The sequence below is a fragment of the Felis catus genome, chromosome E2, assembly GCF_018350175.1.
Source record: "Felis catus isolate Fca126 chromosome E2, F.catus_Fca126_mat1.0, whole genome shotgun sequence".
Taxonomy (NCBI): Eukaryota; Metazoa; Chordata; class Mammalia; order Carnivora; family Felidae; genus Felis; species Felis catus.
Genome location: NC_058382.1, coordinates 37,215,327 through 37,236,697, shown reverse-complemented (window position 1 = coordinate 37,236,697; position 21,371 = coordinate 37,215,327). Strand labels below are relative to the sequence as shown.

Genomic DNA, 21,371 nt, shown 5'->3' with positions numbered 1-21,371 from the left:
TAACCGACTGAGCCACCCAGGCACCCCGAAATTCAGGTTGTTTTTAATCCAATCATATTCTCTTTGCCCTACAATGCACATTACTTGATTATCAACATTAAGCCATTAAAAGAATTCTACAAATTCTTGTAGAGTGTGCCACTCTGGATTGCAGAATATTATTTCTAATTACCTGATGCCTCTTCCTTTTGCCTGGGGTATTTCAGTACAGAAATGTGTTAGCACTCTAGTAATCAGAACTATGTGAAATCATACCATAACATGCCAGTTATTTAAAGAGTCACCACTGTCAAACTAGTAAGTTTTCTCACAGTAGCAACTAGGATCCAGTAATTTATATCATTGTTTTTATAATGGTCCACTTCCAAGATAGTTAGCAAAATGTTACATCATATTCAACTAAACACCTGAAGTTTCATCTTCTCCTGAATTATTTGTAGAGGTTGAAACTATTATTTCTTTTACTTTCCCTGCTAAAATAAACCTAGCCAGTCTATGGGTAAAGATCAGCACAAAGACTTTCATTATAGGTAAATGCTTCTGATTTTCAGGCCAGGATTATTATAATTCTCATTTCCTGGAGATTTTGCTCATGATGATTTTTTGGATGCTGCTCCTGGAGAATGCAGAAGGTGAATCTTCATGATAATACACCTGTCTTTATAAATTATTCCCATTTTGATATCCATGCACATGATCCTATATAATCTCTAATGATAGGATTCATATTTAAGAAGTGAAGGGACAGCAGCTTCCTGCTTTTAGCTAATGCTATTCTATTTTTCTTATAGTCTGAATCATCAGATCATCCTGGTTGCAAGCCTGAGTTTCCAATTTTACTTTCCTAGCTAGAAAAGTCATGATGATCATCATGAAAGAAATTCACCTGACATCTATATTTGACATTATTTTAAAGAAACTCACTAATCAACTGATGAGTTTTTTTAAATACAAATTTCATTTCATTTTATGACAAGCGTTTGCTCTTTAGAGCTTATTCTTTCCTGTCTACTCTGTAACACACTTTGTAAATCTTGCAAATTTTCTTTTGAAATATAATATGCTCTTGTAAAGCTTCCATGAGGAAGCAAGAAAGAAGGATTTAATCAGAATTATTTTTACGTACTACTTCTATCACTTATTTGATGTTTGACTTTGAGCAAACGCTTTTACTTTTTTGAAGCTATACTTATCTACTTATACACACAGTGAAATATTCTCCCAAAGGAAATCAGTTTAAAAAAGGATATGTTTCCCTATAGTAAGTAGATTGCCAACGATAAAATTTCTGTAAGTGATAACTGCTTGAAATAATATTACTTTCTAATAACATTTATTGCTCTCTATTCTGACATTATTGATGGTCTTCTAAGGTGGAATGTGTCATGCTCTTTCAGAGGGATTGTATTTTATTTACCTTTATATCCCTAATTTAGTGCACCATATTAAAAGTTTTCCAAATAGTTTCATATAATTTTTGGTACAGAAAATCCCAATGAAGTAGGCAAGTATTATTACTGTCCTTTGTCAAATTAAGAAACTGACCTCAAAAAAGTGAGGAATTCAAGATTCTAAAATGAGTAGACTTGACCCTTGAAAACACAAAGGTAGGGATACCTGCCTCCATGCAGTTGAAAATTCATGCATATGTTTTCACCCCCAAAACATTAACGACTAATAGCCTTATGTTGACCAGAGGCCTTACTGATAACAGTTGATTAACACATATTTTCTATGTTATATGTATTATATATTCTTAAAATAAAGCTAGAGAAAAGAAAACGTTATTAATAAAATCATACAAAAGCAAAGTTACGTTGACAGTACTGTTCTCTATTTATTGAAAAACCCACATGTAAGTGTGCTTCCACCATTCAAATCTATATTGTTCAAGGGTCAACCGTAATCTTAAAAAGAGGAGCTGAAACTGTATCAGCCCCCAGGTTTCCGTATCTCACAGTACTTCTCAATATTTATTTCTGCTGAAGGATCCATAACCAAAGAGTGATGAGATGCACATCCGCAGAAGCTGTGAAGGTTGAAATCTAACATGACCAGCTCAGGTAAAAAATGGAAGATTATCTTTTAAATATGTAAAACTACTAGATCAAAAAAACTAGATTGAGGACACAGATTTAACTTACTTGCAATACTAATAATCATAAAATAGTTTTTAATGGCTTAATACTCAAAATGAAAAGAACAAAGTGGGGTGGGTCCTAAAGGAATACTGGATAGCTTACTGCCTCCTTAACCTAATAGGGTATCTTTCTGTTGACTACCTTGCTTCAAATAACATGCGCTATGTTCTCACTCATAAGCATAATAACTTTCCAGGGCTTACCAGACGTTTCAAGGAAGATTAACAATTAAAAAAAAAAAAGTCAAGATCCATAAACAAATGAATCTCTTTGTCATAGCCTCAACAGGTTTTTTTTTCTCCCTGTTTTGGTCCCTGTGCTCTGAAAGAGTTTTTAATATAAGCATCCAGAAAGCGAGAACAAAATGTTATGAAAAGTAACAAAACAACAACAAAATAGAAGTCTTAAAAATTAAAACTGCTAAAATTAAGACAAAAATAAGTTGGAAGACAAAGCCAACAAAGTCTTGTGACTTCATCATAAACATAAAAATTTTGAGAACAGAATACAGACTAAAAATCTAAAATATATCTTACTATTAATCATCCCAAAAGAGAACCAAGAAAAAAACTGGAGTCAAGAATTTAAAAAAAAAAAAAAAAAAAAAAAAAGGATTTCCCTAGAGTCAAAGAACATTCGTCATCAGAATTAAAAGGCCTGTCTAGTAACTGAAGTGCTTCATGGCTAGACATTACTGCAAAATTTCAGAATCATAGTGAACAAAAGGAACATTTTAAATTATTCTGAGATGGAGGTTCGTGTGGAGTGAAACAGTAAGTCCCTTACAAAGAAACCATAATGTTAGAACAGAGTGGAAAAAGGTGTTCAATGTTTTAACGATTTATAATGTACCACTTAGAATTATATGCTAATGTAAACTATCAAACATGTAAATTAAGAAAAAAAATATGTCTTCATATATATATGCAGGCTTATGCACTCAGACACTTCCATTAGTACACCTTTCCTTAGGAAGTAATTTGAGAAGATGTTCAAGTAAAATAGAAAAAATATAGGGAATCTAGGAAATAATAGTTCCAACTACAAAAAAACAAAAAGCAAAAAAACCACTAATAAAAGAAATTCCCAGGTTGAAAACTGCAGATCAAGCATAAAAAGTTACCAAACCAGGGGCGCCTGGGTGGCGCAGTCGGTTGAGCGTCTGACTTCAGCCAGGTCACGATCTCGCGGTCCGGGAGTTCGAGCCCCGCGTCGGGCTCTGGGCTGATGATGGCTCAGAGCCCAGAGCCTGTTTCCGATTCTGTGTCTCCCTCTCTCTCTCTGACCCTCCCCCGTTCATGCTCTGTCTCTCTCTGTCCCAAAAATAAATAAACGTTGAAAAAAAAAAAGTTACCAAACCAGAGTAAAGCAGAAGGTTACAGATATTTAACAACAATCTATATTGGATGGCATTTGGAATGTGATTGCACGTATCTTATGGTATTATTAATTTTCAAATTACAGACTCAACCTATAAGCAAACTGTTTACAAGGTAAATGTTACAGCAGAGTACAGAAATACAGCACAATGTCACATATAGGAAAGTAATTAGATTATGAAAGTATATACACAAAAGACAGGAGTTGGAATGTGCAAAGAATCGATAACTATTGGAGATAGTAAGTGGTTCTAATGTATTCATCTCAAAGGGAATTTTCTATATTATTCTGAGAAAGAAGTAGTTTGGACTGGAATAGTTAATCCCCTTACAAATACACTAGATTGCTAGAACATATAAAGGGGGGTACCAAACATATTAGCTATATAAGGCAGAGAGGATATGCGTTAGTATAAACATACAAGGCTAAGCAACACAGGAACAAAAACTATAATGAATTTTTGGGGAGCCAAAAAAAATTAATTGAAGACTATCGTGTAAGTTCGATCTTTACTCTGAAGGCAGAATAATCAATTAGGAAAAATAATTAACATTAAGATATTTACCCTAAGTATACTGGAGTTGATGTTGTCAGTGTCTTGCCCACATGCCTTTGGACTTTGCATATACTCCAGATAAAAGTTACCTGATTGTCTGTGCCTCAGGACTTTTACCAGGAGGTCACTCTGCCCACTGCTGGGGTAGGTCAGAAGTGCAAAAGAATTAACAACCACCCAAGAGCAGAACTCAACAATTACCTGATGCCAAAAGGTGTACAAATATGCCAGCTCCTTCCACCAGCAAGTAGGCGATTTGTGAGGTATGTGTTGCATATAGTTTTCCTGGATTTTTCCTATAGGATTAATCTCTACTCCCCCATCAGGGTGACTGACTTAACAATACATTCTCTGATAGCTCCATGTCCTTCCCTGTGTCTCTTCCTCATTTCCTTTCACCTTTCTAATAAACTACTTGCTTTTCACTCTGTCTCAGGATCTGCTTCTGGGAGAAATGTAAATTAATAGATATCTGTAGGTATGAAATGAATCAGTGGATATTAAAATGATTAATCCACAGAGGATAAGAATAAGGTAAACAAACTGCTCTGCAATGTCAAGCCCTTAAGTACTACTTGACTACTGACAAATGTTCCTATCTTGCTATATAGACAGATATTGATAGATGATCCAAATAGAGGATAGATAGCTAGATCGATGTCTATTCTCACACTTGTTAACTAATCCAACCAATTTATAAAAGTCACTGACAGAACTAAGCTAATCAATCCAAAATTTCCTCCAAATACCAATGCCAGCCAGGCAGGGCAGATCAGACACAATCCATTCACATTTGGTTTTCCTATACATGTGGTGCCCACGCCAATGTGATGAGAAATGGTGCCTGAGAAAGTGCTGAGTCTACAACCCAGTTCATCCTGTAGATCTACCCTTCAAATGGTCTCTTATTAAATTCCAGTTGTGGTGTCCGTACAAGCTCCTGCCAAAATCCAACTCAGTCCCTCTAACTTCATATAGCACCTAGAAAAACAGAACCGTGCATTCTTCCCCAGTCAACTTTATATTCCCAAATTTCTTGCTGAGTGAGACAGGCACAGTTTGCTGACTGAGCCGTGTTCACCTAATTCTACTGATTTAGTGTATTCCACTTGCACTAATGTAATGCAAAGTATTTCCAAACACATGGAACTGTATGATTATATATTTTCCTCTGGAAAGCCTTTAACCAAGCACGTTTTATGTACTTCTCACTTAATTGCTCAACTTCAGAATAATACTTTTCTAATCAATATAAAAATATATTCTTGCTAAAAATGATCCTCCAAGAAGGTGACCCATTCCTCCAGGGTCCTCTTGTGGCTGTCACAACCTGACGTGCAACAATACATCTCTATAGGTGTGTTATAACCCAGTTTGAAAACTATAGGTCACAATGTCGTTTTGAAAAAAGTAGCTCTTATTCTTTTGAACAAGGTTTGAGATGTGATGAACTTTATGCCTGGCTGTTGGATTCCAAGTTGTTACAAACACATGGGAATTTTCCAGAGACTGATAAAAGAAGGTCCGATTGTGGTGGGCTCCTGAATGAGTGCTCTTTAACCAGTGTCTTGATGTTACATGCAGACCAAGTTATTCAATGACAATCACCTTACAATAAAGCAATTCTTTTAGCTTTTTACTCAAGTTACTTTTTAAGTCACACAGCAATGAAGTCATCCCATCAAGTGGCCTAATTTTCAATAAAAAACTTGTTATCCCTAACTTGATCATGGGTTCATTTGAGGATAAATTCTAGAAAGGCAAATGTTTTATCTTTAGGGAACAGATATCCCTTAATGTTAGGCTCCTGGATTTTTACTGAAATTTTGTTAAGAAGAAGATATTAGGGTTGGTGTTCAGGATAAACAGAGACCCAGTCTTGAAGGATTTAGAGAACTAAGCACACAGGTTAATAATAATTAATAACAAAATAAATGTGATACTATAAAGGTAAAATAAAGAATATGGCATGTAACAATAACTAGTCTAGAAGATCAGAGAATTTTCCCCTGAGACATGAAGGATGAATAGTAATTACCCAAGTAAAGTGAAGAATGTTGCTGATGGTACGTGATGATGTTTTGAGGTAGGAGATTGGAAGGTGGCAGTGAAGAAGGAAGACCCTAGGCTCTCCTCATCCCACAAATACAATTAGGTAACCAGTAAATCATCCTAAATACCCCAGAAATTGACATAAACATTGGAAGAACAAACTTCACAGCCAGGGGTAGAAAAGAGGTCATATCAAAGAAGGTAGGAAATGGGAAGACACAGTTTAGGAGGGAAACAGATCATGGCTACTGTGTTAAGGAGGGAACCATGGTTGCAGAGAAGGGCAAGAGACAGATTAACACACAGGGAAGCCCAAGGGGCAATCAAATCCCCATAGCAAGTGGCTTAGAAAGCACGAGGGGCCGAATTTTGCAGTTCTTGCTACCAGTGGGGTTTAAAGCCTGGAGTTTTAAAGGTCAGAGGGTTTGACTGGGATAGAGCCCAGAGGGCACTGCACTGCTCTTTGAGAGGAGGAAAGCAAATAACCTATGGACAAATAGCATGGAGGCAGTGATCTGAAAAGCAACTGGGTTACAGTGCAGAGGTTATTCACTCATCTTGGAGCATATCTGAGAGGGACAGCTTTCATGGAAAGGCTCCTCCAGTAATAAAGGAACGGTCATTTTCCTCCCCCATCACTCAGCACAATCACAGGGCTACGTGTGAGAACCAGTGCAGTGCTGATCCCCACAACCTCACTTGGTTACACCAAGCCCTGCTACCTCCATGCTTCGGTGGACTTGCCCATCCAAGTCATGCTTTCCTTATTCTTAAAGCAGCAGGATCCTTCCCCCAGAAGACCAACCTAAATCCCTGCCAATCCCATGTCTCCTAAAAAGGGAGTGTTGCAGAGCTTCAATTCCAGTGGTGGTACCAACAGGTCTTATCAGACAAGCAGACGAGAGTATACCTAGCTAAAATGTGCCACATTCAGGCTAGGGACCAAACACTGCTCATAACAAGCAAAGGTAGCCTCTGCATACCACTGATCAGGACAAACAGCAGAACACACAGCATGCACTGGAAATACTCTTGGAACCACCAGGCTTGGGGAAATGGGAAACACTACATGGCAGGGGACTACACGACCTCTTCTTCCTAAGGCCATTACCCTCAAAAACAGGAGATGTAGATGACTTCTCTAATACACAGCAAAAAGCACAGACACTTACACAAAGTGAGTAGACAGAGAAATGTATCCCAAATGAAAAACAGGACAAGGCCACAGCCAGACATGTAAGTGAAACAGATATAAGTATCATACCTAATAGAGAATTTAAAGCAATAATGATAGGGATACACACCAAACTTGAGAAAAGAGTGGAGGACACTTGGAGAAAAGAGTGAGAAACTAACACAGAGGTAAGTAATAACATAGCAGACATAAAGGGCTCATAATAAAAATGAGAAACACACTGGATGGAATGAATAGCAGACTGGAAGAAGCAGAGGAACAAATTAAGGACCTTGGAGACAGTAATGGAAAATAATAAATCTGAAAAAAAGAAAAAACAAATGTGCAAAATGAGAACATACTTGGGAATTCAGTGACTCCATCAAACATAGTAACATTTGTATTACAGGAGTCCCAGAAGAAGAAAAAAGGTAAGAAAACAGAGGAGGAAAAATTTTTGAAGAAATATTATCTGCAAATCCATTTAATCTGGGAAAAGAAACATATATCTAGATCCAGGAGACATAAACGCCCCCAACAGAAAAAAAAAAATTCCACATCAAGACATTGTACAACTAAATTTGCAAAATATAGTGATAAAGAAAAAATTCAAAAGCATTAAGACCAAACAAGACAATAATACGTAAGGAAAACCCTGTAAGTCAAATAAGGGATTTTCATTAGAAACTTTCCAAGCCATAAGTGAGTAGCATGGTATATTCAAAGTGCTGAATGTAAAAAATATGAAGCCAAGAAAATTATATCAAGGATATCACTCAGAATAGAAAGAGAGATAAATAGTTTCCCAGACAAACAAAAACTAGAAGTGTTCATGAGCACTAAAGCAGCCCTGCAAGAAATATTAAAGTGGGATGGGGGGGTGGCTCTTTGAGTGGAAAGGAGAAACCAAATGTTACAGTATAAAGGTAGGAAACACAAAAGCAGTAAAAATAAATGCCTGTGTAAAAGTCACTCACAGTACTCACAAAATAAGATTTAAAACAGGACAACACATACATAAATCTTGGGGAGGAGAGGAGTAAAGAATGGGTTCAAACTTAAACAATCATCAACTTAATATAGACAGCTATATACAGAAGAGGTATACAAACCTTACGATAGCCATGTATCAAAACCACCAATAACCATGCAAAGAAAACAAATAAACAAATCCAAATAAGATTACTAAATAAGCAAAACATGAAAGAGAAGGAACAGAGAAAATCAACAAAATGAGTAATAAAACATTAATAAATACATACTTGTAAATAATTACTTTGAATGTACATGGGCTAAAAACTCCAATCAAAAGACATAGGGTAAAAGAATGGATACTAAAAAAAAAAAAAAGACCCATCTATATGCTGACTACAAGAGATTTATTTAAAAATTTTTTTAATGTTTTATTTGTTTATTTTTGAGAGAGCGAGCAAGCAAGCAAGCAGGTGAGGGGCAGAAAGAGGGAGGGAGACACAGAATCTGAACCAGGCTCCAGGTTCTGAGCTGTCAGCACAAAGCCTGACACAGGGCTCAAACCCACAAACTGTGAGATTATGGCTTGAGCCGAAGTTGGATACTCAACCAACTGAGCCATCCAGGCACCCCACAAGAGATTTTTTTTAGACTTAAAGACACCTGCACATTGACAGTAAGGGGATGTAGAAATATTTATCATGCAAATGGATTTCAAAAGAAACCTGGAGTGTCAACACTTATAACAGACTAAAAGGACTTTATTTTTTTTCAATATATGAAGTTTATTCTCAAATTGGTTTCCATACAACACCCAGTGCTCAACCCAAAAGGTGCACTCCTCAATACCCATCACCCACCCTCCCCTCCCTCCCACCCCCCATCAACCCTCAGTTTGTTCTCAGTTTTTAAGAGTCTTATGCTTTGGCTCTCTCACACTCTAACCTCCTTTTTTTTTTTCCCTTCCCCTCCCCCATGGGTTTCTGTTAAGTTTCTCAGGATCCACATAGGAGTGAACACATATGGTATCTGTCTTTCTCTGTATGGCTTATTTCACTTAGCATCACACTCTCCAGTTCCATCCATGTTGCTACAAAGAGCCACATTTCATTCATTCTCACTGCCACATAGTACTCCATTGTGTATATAAACCACAATTTCTTTATCCATTCATCAGTTGATAGACATTTAGGCTCTTTCCATAATTTGGCTGTTGTTGAGAGTGCTGCTATAAACATTGGGGTACATGTGCCCCTATGCATCAGCATCCTGTATCCCTTGGGTAAATTCCTAGCAGTGCTATTGCTGGGTCATAGGGTAGGTCTATTTTTAATTTTCTGAGGAACCTCCACACTGTTTTCCAGAGTGGCTGCACCAATTTGCATTCCCACCAACAGTGCAAGAGGGTTCCCGTTTCTCCACATCCTCTCCAGCATCTATAGTCTCCTGATTTGTTCATTTTGGCGACTCTGACTGGCGTGAGGTGATATCTGAGTGTGGTTTTGATTTGTATTTCCCTGATGAGGAGCGACGTTGAGCATCTTTTCATGTGCCTGTTGGCCATCCGGATGTCTTCTTTAGAGAAGTGTCTATTCATGTTTTCTGCCCATTTCTTCACTGGGTTGTTTTTCGGGTGTGGAGTTTGGTGAGCTCTTTATAGATTTTGGATACTAGCCCTTTGTCCGATATGTCATTTGCAAATATCTTTTCCCATTCTGTTGGTTGCCTTTTAGTTTTGCTGGTTGTTTCCTTTGCTGTGCAGAAGCTTTTTATCTTCATAAGGTCCCAGTAGTTCATTTTTGCTTGTAATTCCCTTGCCTTTGGGGATGTTTCAAGTAAGAAATTGCTACGGCTGAGGTCAGAGAGGTCTTTTCCTGCTTTCTCCTCTAGGATTTTAATGGTTTCCTGTCTCACATTCAGGTTCTTTATCCATTTTGAGTTTATTTTTGTGAATGGTGTGAGAAAGTGGTCTAGTTTCAACCTTCTGCATGTTGCTGTCCAGTTCTCCCAGCACCATCTGTTAAAGAGACTGTCTTTTTTCCATTGGATGTTCTTTCCTGCTTTGTCAAAGATGAGTTGGCCATACGTTTGTGGGTCTAGTTCTGGGGTTTCTATCCTATTCCATTGGTCTATGTGTCTGTTTTTGTTCCAATACCATGCTGTCTTGATGATGACAGCTTTGTAGTAGAGGCTAAAGTCTGGGATTGTGATGCCTCCTGCTTTGGTCTCCTTCTTCAAAATTATTTTGGCTATTCGGAGCCTTTTGTGGTTCCACATGAATTTTAGGATTGCTTGTTCTAGTTTCGAGAAGAATGCTGGTGCAATTTGGATTGGGATTGCATTGAATGTGTAGATAGCTTTGGGTAGTATTGACATTTTGACAATATTTATTCTTCCAATCCATGAGCAGGGAATGTCTTTCGATTTCTTTAAATCTTCTTAAATTACCTTCATAAGCTTGCTATAGTTTTCAGCATACAGATCTTTTACATCTTTGGTTAGATTTATTCCTAGGTATTTTATGCTTCTTGGTGCAATTGTGAATGGGGTCAGTTTCTTTATTTGTCTTTCTGTTGCTTCATTGTTAGTGTATAAGAATGCAACTGATTTCTGTACATTGATTTTGTATCCTGCAACTTTGCTGAATTCATGTATCAGTTCTAGCAGACTTTTGGTGGAGTCTATTGGATTTTCCATGTATAGTATCATGTCATCTGCAAAAAGCAAAAGCTTGACTTCATCTTTGCCAATTTTGATGCCTTTGATTTCCTTTTGTTGTCTGAGTGCTGATGCTAGAACTTCCAACACTATGTTAAACAACAGCGGTGAGAGTGGGCATCCCTGTCGTGTTCCTGATCTCAGGGAAAAAGCTCTCAGTTTTTCCCCGTTGAGGATGATGTTAGCTGTGGGCTTTTCATAAATGGCTTTTATGATGTTTAAGTATGTTCCTTCTATCCCGACTTTCTCGAGGGTTTTTATTAAGAAAGGGTGCTGGATTTTGTCAAAGGCCTTTTCTGCCTCGATTGACAGGATCATATGGTTCTTATCTTTTCTTTTATTAATGTGATGTATCACATTGATTGATTTGCGAATGTTGAACCAGCCCTGCATCCCAGGAATGAATCCCACTTGATCATGGTGAATAATTCTTTTTATATGCCGTTGAATTCAATTTGCTAGTATCTTATTGAGAATTTTTGCATCCATATTCATCAGGGATATTGGCCTGTAGTTCTCTTTTTTTACTGGGTCTCTGTCTGGTTTAGGAATCAAAGTAATACTGGCTTCATAGAATGAGTCTGGAAGTTTTCCTTCCCTTTCTATTTCTTGAAGTAGCTTGAGAAGGATAGGTATTATCTCTGCTTTAAACGTCTGGTAGAACTCCCCTGGGAAGCCATCTGGTCCTGGACTCTTATTTGTTGGGAGATTTGTGATGACTGATTCAATTTCTTCACTGGTTATGGGTCTGTTCAAGCTCTCTATTTCCTCCTGATTGAGTTTGGATGCCTGTGGGTGTTTAGGAATTTGTCCATTTCTTCCAGGTTGTCCAGTTTGTTGGCATATAATTTTTCATAGTATTCCCTGATAATTGCTTGTATCTCTGAGGGATTGGTTGTAATAATTCCATTTTCATTCTTGATTTTATCTATTTGTGTCATCTCCCTTTTCTTTTTGAGAAGCCTGCCTGGAGGTTTATCAATTCTGTTTATTTTTTCAAAAAACTAACTCTTGGTTTCGTTGATCTGCTCTACCGTTTTTTTAGATTCTATATTGTTTATTTCTGCTCTGATCTTTATTATTTCTCTTCTTCTGCTGGATTTAGGATGTCTTTGCTGTTCTGCTTCTAATTCCTTTTGGTGTACGGTTAGATTTTGTATTTGGGATTTTTCTTGTTTCTTGAGATAGGCCTGGACTGCAATGTATTTTCCTCTCAGGACTGCCTTTGCTGCATCCCAAAGCGTTTGGATTTTTATATTTTCATTTTCGTTTTTTTTTCCATATATTTTTTAATTTCTTCTCTAATTGCCTGGTTGACCCATTCATTCTTTAGTAGGGTGTTCTTTAACCTCCATGCTTTTGGAGGTTTTCCAGACTTTTTTCTGTGGTTGATTTCAAGCTTCATAGCATTGTGGTCTGAAAGGATGCATGCTATGATTTCAATTCTTGTATACTTATGAAGGGCTGTTTTGTGACCCAGTATGTAATCTATCTTGGAGAATGTTCCATGTGCACTCGAGGAGAAAGTATATTCTGTTGCGTTGGGATGCAGAGTTCTACATATATCTGTCAAGTGCATCTGATCCAATGTATCATTCAGGGCCCTTGTTTCTTTATTGACCGTGTGTCTAGATGATCTATCCATTTCTGTAAGTGGAGTGTTAAAGTCCCCTGCAATTACCACATTCTTATCAATAAGGTTGCTTATGTCTGTGAGTAATTGTTTTATATATTTGGGGGCTCCCATATCTGGCACACAGACATTTATAATTGTTAGCTCTTCCTGATGGATAGACCCTGTGATTATTATGTAATGCCCTTCTTCATCTCTTCTTACAGCCTTTAATTTAAAGTCTAGTTTGTCTGATATAAGTATGGCTACTCCAGCTTTCTTTTGACTTCCAGTGGCATGATAAATAGTTCTCCATCGCCTCATTCTCAACCTGAAGGTGTCCTCAGGTCTACAATGAGTTTCTTGTAGACAGCAAAGAGATGGGTCTTGTTTTTTTTTTTTTATCCATTTTGATACTCTATATCTTTTGGTTGGCGCATTTAGTCCATTTACATTCAGTGTTATTATAGAAAGATATGGGTTCAGAGTCATTGTGATGTCCGTAGGTTTCATGCTTGTAGCAATGTCTCTGGTACTTTGTCTCACAGGATCCCCCTTAGGATCTCTTGTAGGGCTGGTTTAGTGGTGACGAATTCCTTCAGTTTTTGTTTGTTTGGGAAGACCTTTATCTCTCCTTCTATTCTAAATGACAGACTTGCTGGATAAAGGATTCTTGGCTGCATATTTTTTCTGTTCATCACATTGAAGATCTCCTGCCATTCCTTTCTGGCCTGCCAACTTTCAGTAGAGAGATCAGTCACGAGTCTTATACTCTCCCTTTATATGTTAGAGCACGTTTATCCCTAGCTGCTTTCAGAATATTTTCTTTATCCTTGTATTTTGCCAGTTTCACTATGATATGTCATGCAGAAGATCGATTCAAGTTATGTCTGAAGGGAGTTCTCTGCTCCTCTTGGATTTTAATGCCTTTTTTCCTTCCCCAGATCAGGGAAGTTCTCAGCTATTATTTCTTCAAGTACACCTTCAGCACCTTTCCCTCTCTCTTCCTCCTCTGGAATACCAATTATGCGTATATTATTTCTCTTTAGTACATCACTTAGTTCTCTAATTTTCCCCTCATATTCCTGGATTTTTTTCTCTGTCTTTTTCTCATCTTTTCCATAATTTTATCTTCTAGTTCACCTATTCTCTTCCCTGCCTCTTCAATCCGAGCCATTTTATTTTGCAGCTCATTGATAGCATTTTTTAGCTCCTCCTGGCTGTTCCTTAGTCCCTTGATCTCTGTAGCAAGAGACTCTCTGCTGTCCTTTATATTGTTTTCAAGCCCAGCGATTAATTTTATGACTATTATTCTAAATTCACTTTCTGTTATATTGTTTAAATCGTTTTTGATCAGTTCGTTAGCTGTTATTTCCTGGACTTTTTTTGAGGGGATTTCTTCCATTTCACCATTTTGGATAGTCCCTGGAGTTATGTGGGATTGCAGAACACTTCCCCTGTGCTGTCTTGAATAACTTGCGCTGGTGGGCGGGGCGCAGTCAGACCTGATGTCTGCCCCCCAGCCCACCACTGGGGCCACAGTCAGACTGGTGTGTTCCTTCTCTTCCCGTCTCCTAGGGGCAGGATTCACTGTGGGGTGGCATGGCCCGTCTGGGCTACTTGCACACTGCCAGGCTGGTGGTGCTGGGGATCTGGCGTATTAGCTGGGGTGGATAGGCAAGGTGCATAGGGGCAGGAGGGGCAGGCTCAGCTCGCTTTTCCTTCAGAGATCCGCTGCAGGAGGGGCCCTGCAGCACCAGGAGGGAGTCAGACCCGCCAGAGGGATGGATCTGCAGAAGCAAGCATTGGGTGTGTGAGTGGTGCAAACAAGTTCCCTGGCAGGAACTGGTTCCCTTTGGGATTTTGGCTGGGGGATGGGCGAGGGAGATGGTGCTGCCGAGCGCCTTTGTTCCCCGCCAAGCTGAGCTCTGTTGTCTGGGGGCTCAACAACTCTCCCTCCCATTGTCCTCCAGGCCTCCTGCTCTCCGAGCAGAGCTGTTAGCTTATAACCTTCCAGATGTCAAGTCCTGCTTGCTGTCAGAACACACTCCGTCCGGCCCCTTGGTAAAAGGACTTTAAAACAAAGACTGTATCAAGAGACAAATAGAACACTATATAATAATATAGGCAACAATCCAACAAGAAGATATAACAATTGTAAATACTTACATATGCAAAATAGAGCACCCAAATACATAAAGCCATTAATAAAAAACAGAAAAGAAGTAATAAATAACAATACAATAATAGTAGGGATTTTAACACCCCACTTTTATCAATGAACAGATCATCTAAGCAGAAAATCAACAAGGAAACAGTGACCTTGAATGACACACTGGAGCAGACAGAATTAACAGATATATTCAGAACATTCCATCCTAAAACAGAAAAATACACATTCTTTTCAAGTGCACATGGACACTTTCCAAAATAGATCATACATTAGCCCACAAAATAAACCTCAATATATTCGAAAACACTTAAGTCCTATCGTGCCTCTTTTATGACTACAAGTCCGTGAAACTAGAAGTCAACCATAAGAAAAAATCTACAAGTACCACATATACATGGAAGTTAAATAACATGCCATTGAACAGTAAATGGGTCTAGCAGGAAATCAAAGAAGTAACAAAATAACATGAAAACAAATGAAATGAAAAAACAATGCTTCCAAGACTCTGGGATGCAACAAAAGCAATTCTAAGAGGGAAGTTTATAGCAATCTAGATCTACCTCAAGACTCAAGTAAAGTCTCAAGTTAGCAAACCGAAAGTACACCCAAAGGTGCTGAAAAAGAACAACAAATGAAGCCTAATGGCATGAGAAGGAGGGAAATAAAGATTAGAACAGAAATAAATGATGAAGAAACTAAAAACAAAACAAAAACCAATAGATCAATGAAACCAGGAGCTCATGCTTTCAAAAAAATCAGTAAAATTGATAAACCTCTAGCCAAGACTTACCCAAAAGAAAAAAAGGACACAAATAAAATCACAAATGATCGAGGAAAAAACAACAACCAATCCAACAGAAATACAAACAATCCTAAGAGCTCATGAAACACCGTATTTTAACAAATTAGACAGCCTAGAAGACAGGGGTAAATCCTGGAAACATATAAACTACCCAAACTGAGAAAACTTGAATAGATTGATAACCAGCAAAGAAATTCATTTAGTAATCAAATAACTCCCAACAAACAGAAGTTCAAGGCCAGATGGCTTCACAAATTCTACCAAACATTTAAGGAAGAGTTAATACGTATTCTTCCCCAACTATTAAAAAATCGAAAAGGAAGGAAAATGTACAAATTCATTCTATGAGACCAGCAATAACCTGACACCCAAACCAGATAAAGACACCACTAAAAAAGAGAATAGACCAATACCCCTGATTAACACAGATGAAAAAATCGTTAACAAAATACTAGAAAATAGAATCCAAAAATACATTTAAAAAAACATTCACCATTATCAAGTGGGATTTATTCCTGGGTTGCAATGGTGGTTCAATATTTGTACATCAATCAGTGTGATTCATCACATGGGTAAGAGAAACAATAACAAACATGATTATTTCAAAAGACATGGAAAAACCATGTGACAAAGTCCAACACCCATTCATGATAAAAACCCTCAACAAAATAGGCTTAGAGGGAACATACTTAAACATAATAAAGGCAATCCATGAAAATCCCACATCTAACATCAACCTTAATGTGGAAAACCTGAGAACTTTTCACCTAGTATCAGGAATAAGAGAAGGATGTCCACTTGCAACACTTTCATTCAACATTGTACTGGAAGTCTTAGCCACAGTAATCAGACAACAAAAAAACATCCAAATCATTAAGGATGAATTAAAATTTTGCTATTTTCAGATAACATGACACTATACGTAGAAAACCCAAAGGATCCAACAAAAAATTTCTAGGACTGATACAGTAAATTTGGTAAAGTCACAAGATACACAATCAATGTGCAGTAATCAGTTGCATTTCTCTACACCAATAATGAATTATCAGGAAGAGAAATTAAGAAAATAATCCCACTTACAACTACACCCAAAATTATAAGGTACCTAGGAATAAATCTGACCAATGAGGTCAGAGACATGTACTCCAAGAAATATAAAACATGGATAAAAGAAATTGAAGAAGACACACACAAAAAAATGGAAACACATTCCAAGCTCATGGATTCAAAGAACAAACTGTTAAAATATATACTACACAAAGCAATCTGCACTGTTAATGCAAACCCTAGCAAAATACCAACAGCATTTTTCACACAACTAGAACAAACAATCCTAAAATTTGTATGGAACCATGTAAGACCAAAGCAATTGCCAAAGCAATCTTCAAAGACAAAAACAAAGTTCGAAGTGCCACAATTCTGGACTTCAAGTTATAACCAAAGCTACAGTAATCAAAACAGAATGATACTGGCACAAAAACAGACATATAGATCAATGTAACAAAACACCCCCAAATAGACCTATCATTATGTAGTCAATTAATCTTTGACAAAGCAAGAAAGCATGTCCCATGGCAAAAAGACTGTCTTTTCAATAAATGGTGTTGGGAACACTGGACTGCAACATGCAAAAGAATGATACTGGACCACTTTCTTACACCTTACACAAAAATAAATTCAAAAATGGATGAAAGACCTCAATGTGAGACCTAAAACCACAAAACTCCTACAAGAGAACATGGGAAGTAACTTCTTTCACATTGACCATAGCAACTTCTTTCTAGGTATGTCTCCTGAGGCCCTGAGGCAAGGGAAACAACAACAAAGATAAACTATTGGGACTCATCAAAATAAAAAACTTCTGCACAGTGAAGGAGTCAATAAAACTAAAAGGCAACCTATGGAATGGGAGAAGTATCTAATAAAGGGTTAGTATCCAAAATATATATCAAGAACTTCTACAACTTAACACTCCAAAAACAAATAATCTAAATATAGAGAGACGATATGAACAGACATTTCTCCAAAGAAATCATCCCTATGGCCAACAGACACATGAAAAGATGCTCAGCACCACTATCATCAGGCAAGTGTAAATCAAAACTACTATGAAATATCACCTCACACCTGTCAGAATGGCTAAAATCAGCAAGAAACAAGAATGAACAGGTAATGACCAAGATATGGAGAAGGGGAATCCTCGAGTAGTGTTGGTGGGAATGCAAACTGGTGGAGCCACTTTGGAAAACAGTATGAAGCTTCCTGAAAAGGTTAAAAATTGAACTATCCTATGATATAGCAACTGCAATACTAGGTATTGACCCAAAGAATACACAAACACTAATACACAGAGATACATGCGTCCCTACATGTATAGAGGCATTATCTACAATAGCCAAATTATGGAATTAGCCCAAACAAGTGTCCATCAACTGATGGGTAAAGAACATACAATGGAAAATTAGCCATAAAAAAGAATGAAATCTTATCATTTGCAATGACATGAATGGAGCTAGAGTGTAATGCTAAGCAAAGTCGGTTACAGAAAGACAATTAACATATGATTTCACTCATATGGAATATAAGAAAGACAAGAAATGAGGAAATGAGAGAGAGGGAGGGGGAGAGGGAGAGTCAAATCAAGAAACATGCTCTTAATTACAGAGAACAAACTGATGGCCACCTGAAAGGAGGTGGGGGTGATGGGTTAAATAGGTGATGGAGTTTAAGGAATGCACTTGTTGTGATGAGCACCAGGTGATGTATTCAAGTGTTGAATCACTATACTGTACATGGGAAACTAATATGACACTATATTAATAGGAAGGAAGGAAGGAAGGAAGGAAGGAAGGAAGGAAGGAAGGAAGGAAGGAAGGAAGGAAGGAAGGATTAAAGGGAGGGAGAAAGGGAATGAAAAACAAACAAACAAGGAAGAGAGCAAGAAATGTTTTGAGTCACAGCAACAACATGGGAAAAGGTCCTGAGACAGACTTGATGCCTAGAACAGGATAGAACAGGGGAGAACACAGAAAACTATCTGCTTTCAGTAGGAAACTACAAGGAGGGGCAATACTAGAACCACATGCCTTCATGGCACAGATCAACTGAACAATACCAGCCTTTTCTTCAGATCTATTATTCTCTGTTTCCCATGCCACAATCCACATGCTCCACTTTACATTCATTTTATGAACTTACTTGCCTAGACAACTGTATGAGTAACTACTGCTCTGGTATTTGAGTGCCATAAAAGAGGGATTTTTATTATTTTCTTCACTACTGTGTCCCCATTAGAGAATCCAGAAGATAATATAAGCCCCAAACTGCTACTGAATGGTATATACATCAAGTATTTGAGGAACAAATGTAGGTCCATATGGCTAGATACAGGAGAGAGGAAAATACCACAAGAGAAAAGATGGGGATTAATCAGATATGAGACCACATTAAAGCTGTTTTACTTTATTGTAGGGCACGAGAAAGCCATCAAAACGTGTTCAACTGAGGAGTGAAGATCAGATTTGCAAAATAAAAATTCCAATCCACCAGGGAGAAGGAGATGGTAGATTTGGTGTGAACTTTATTTCCTATGTTTGGGGTGGTTTTTTTTTAGTTTTCAATAAAATTGTGAGGTATCAATTGAGATATATCATCTGTCTCCAGATAGAGAAACCACAGCTTCTTAGGGCAACAGTGTCTTGCCCTAAGCCTCAGATCTAATAGATTTCAAGAGTTAAACAAAAGTTTTATCCCCAACTACCTACATCGTCCGTCCCCATAACAGCAAGTGGGGAGATAAGCTCTTTTCACAGTTGCTGTACTTATGTAAAAGATAAGACCTAGGCTTATGCACCTGCCTAAGAATGACTAACAAGATCTAACAGAATCTCAATAAATACTTGTTTATAGTTTAGCAGGAAGATAAGAAGACCTTGCTATCTGATTCCTTCGGGTGAATATGTGCTGATCAATATTTAAACAGACACCTTTACGAGAAGCATGACATTCTCCTCCATTAGAACCTTAAAATCCTGATTTCAAAATTCAAAGCTCTACCCACAGATTTCTGCATATTCATGTGTCCAACTGTGCACATCTTTTCAACATAGTCTAAATAAGGTTTTCTACTATAATAATACTGCATTTTAAAGATAGATGTGGTAAGGGAAAAAAAAACACAAATAGTCAAAAAGATTCCACTAAGGAAGACCCCAAATAAACCTTCATTTTTGTCTTTCCTGTAATAGCAGTTAAGACCAAAATATGTCTGTATGTATTTTCAAATATGATTCTTACAATACATCTATGATCCACTTGATATTGGGACCAGATATTACTGATCTTCTAAAATCATGGACTTATGTTGCCATATATTATAACATGTGAAAAGAAAACTATAACCTGATTTAAAAATAAATCCTACAAATAATTTTTGGTGTACCAATTTACTAACTATGGAGTGAAAAATGTTAAATATTTCCAAATCACAGAAATGTTATACTTTTTCATTCACATTTTAAATTAGAATATAACTGCATTATTACTTCAATCATATTTTTTAATAAATTAACTTGCTCTAAAGTCTATTAATAAATACTAATGAAAGCATGGCCCACAGTTATTCTCATTTTTGTGCCTTCAGCTGTTTTTTCTTTCTGTGCAACTGGGGTGATATTTTCAAAACAATAATCAGATTTCATTATCCTCCTAGTAAATCCCTTTCAGGGAACACTTGTTGCTCTTAGAGCAAGTGTGGACATCTCATCATGGCTAGAATAATCTGCTTCAAGTCTATTTACAGCCTCTCCCTTAACACACTCCCCCCAACACCCTTACACAATGACCCAGCCACACTAGATGCCTTCCTTCTATGTCATCTCCAAGTTGGTGTCATTCCCAACCCAAAGGGAATGAAAATATGAATTCTCTAGATCACCTTGCGAATCTTTGTCATGTTGGCTAGGAGAAGCCTTGCCTTTTCCCTGCCTTGCTGTGCATCAAGATGCACTGGTGACTGTTTCCCCAATTCCCAAGTCAGTTGGCTTCTGGCTGAGTGTGGACAATGGAAGGTGAGGATCGGACTGGAAGGCAAAGGAACAAGATGACATGTGTAACATTTCTGACCTTGGGCCCATGTGCTGCTGGCTCCAGCCTCTACAGGCATGCCTAAGAGATTTCATCTACCCAGGGCCATACATTCCTGTTTCTGGCCACAAGGCCTACTTTCTCTGTTCATCTCATAACCCCATTTCTTAACTGTTAAAGCTGCCCAGTTTTTAATGAGTTGTTTTTAATGCTGCATCTTCAAAGGTGGTGAGGTCCTGTTCTAAGAATCTTCTCTTCTGGAATTTCATTTTTTTAATTTATTTTTTTTAATTTATTTGAGAGAGAAAGAGAGCATGAGCAAGGGAGGGGCATAAAGAAAGGGAAACAGAAGATCTGAAGAGGCTCTATGCTGCCAGCAGAGAGCCCAATGCAGGGCTTGAAGTCATGGACCAGGAGATCATGAGCTGAGCTGAAGTCGCACACTTAACCAATTAAGCCACCCAGGCACCCCCTCATCTGAAATTTCCAATGAATGATTAATCTTGTCTTGTTAAGGCAGAGAAGGAGATGTATTGCTTTTACTGCTCATAGTTTTCAAAATATCCAAAGATCACAGTTTATTTATTTTTTTAACATTTATTTATTTGAGAGACAGAGAGAGGCAGAGCATGAGCAGGGGAGACGAAGAGAGAGAGATACAGAATCTGAAGCAGGCTCCAGGCTCTAAGCTGTTTGTTAGCACAAA

General features: G+C 37.7%; 2 long non-coding RNA genes across 2 annotated transcripts in view; one reads left to right on the top strand and one right to left on the bottom strand.

Annotated features, from left to right (window-relative positions):
• Positions 1-21,371, bottom strand: part of LOC123382235 — a 634,835-nt gene that overhangs the window by 525,880 nt on the left and 87,584 nt on the right. The window lies entirely within an intron of this gene.
• LOC123382237 lies at positions 1,985-20,938 on the top strand. Its single transcript, XR_006590285.1, has 3 exons — positions 1,985-2,063; positions 4,186-4,340; positions 19,052-20,938. It is a non-coding gene; the product is annotated as an uncharacterized LOC123382237 (long non-coding RNA).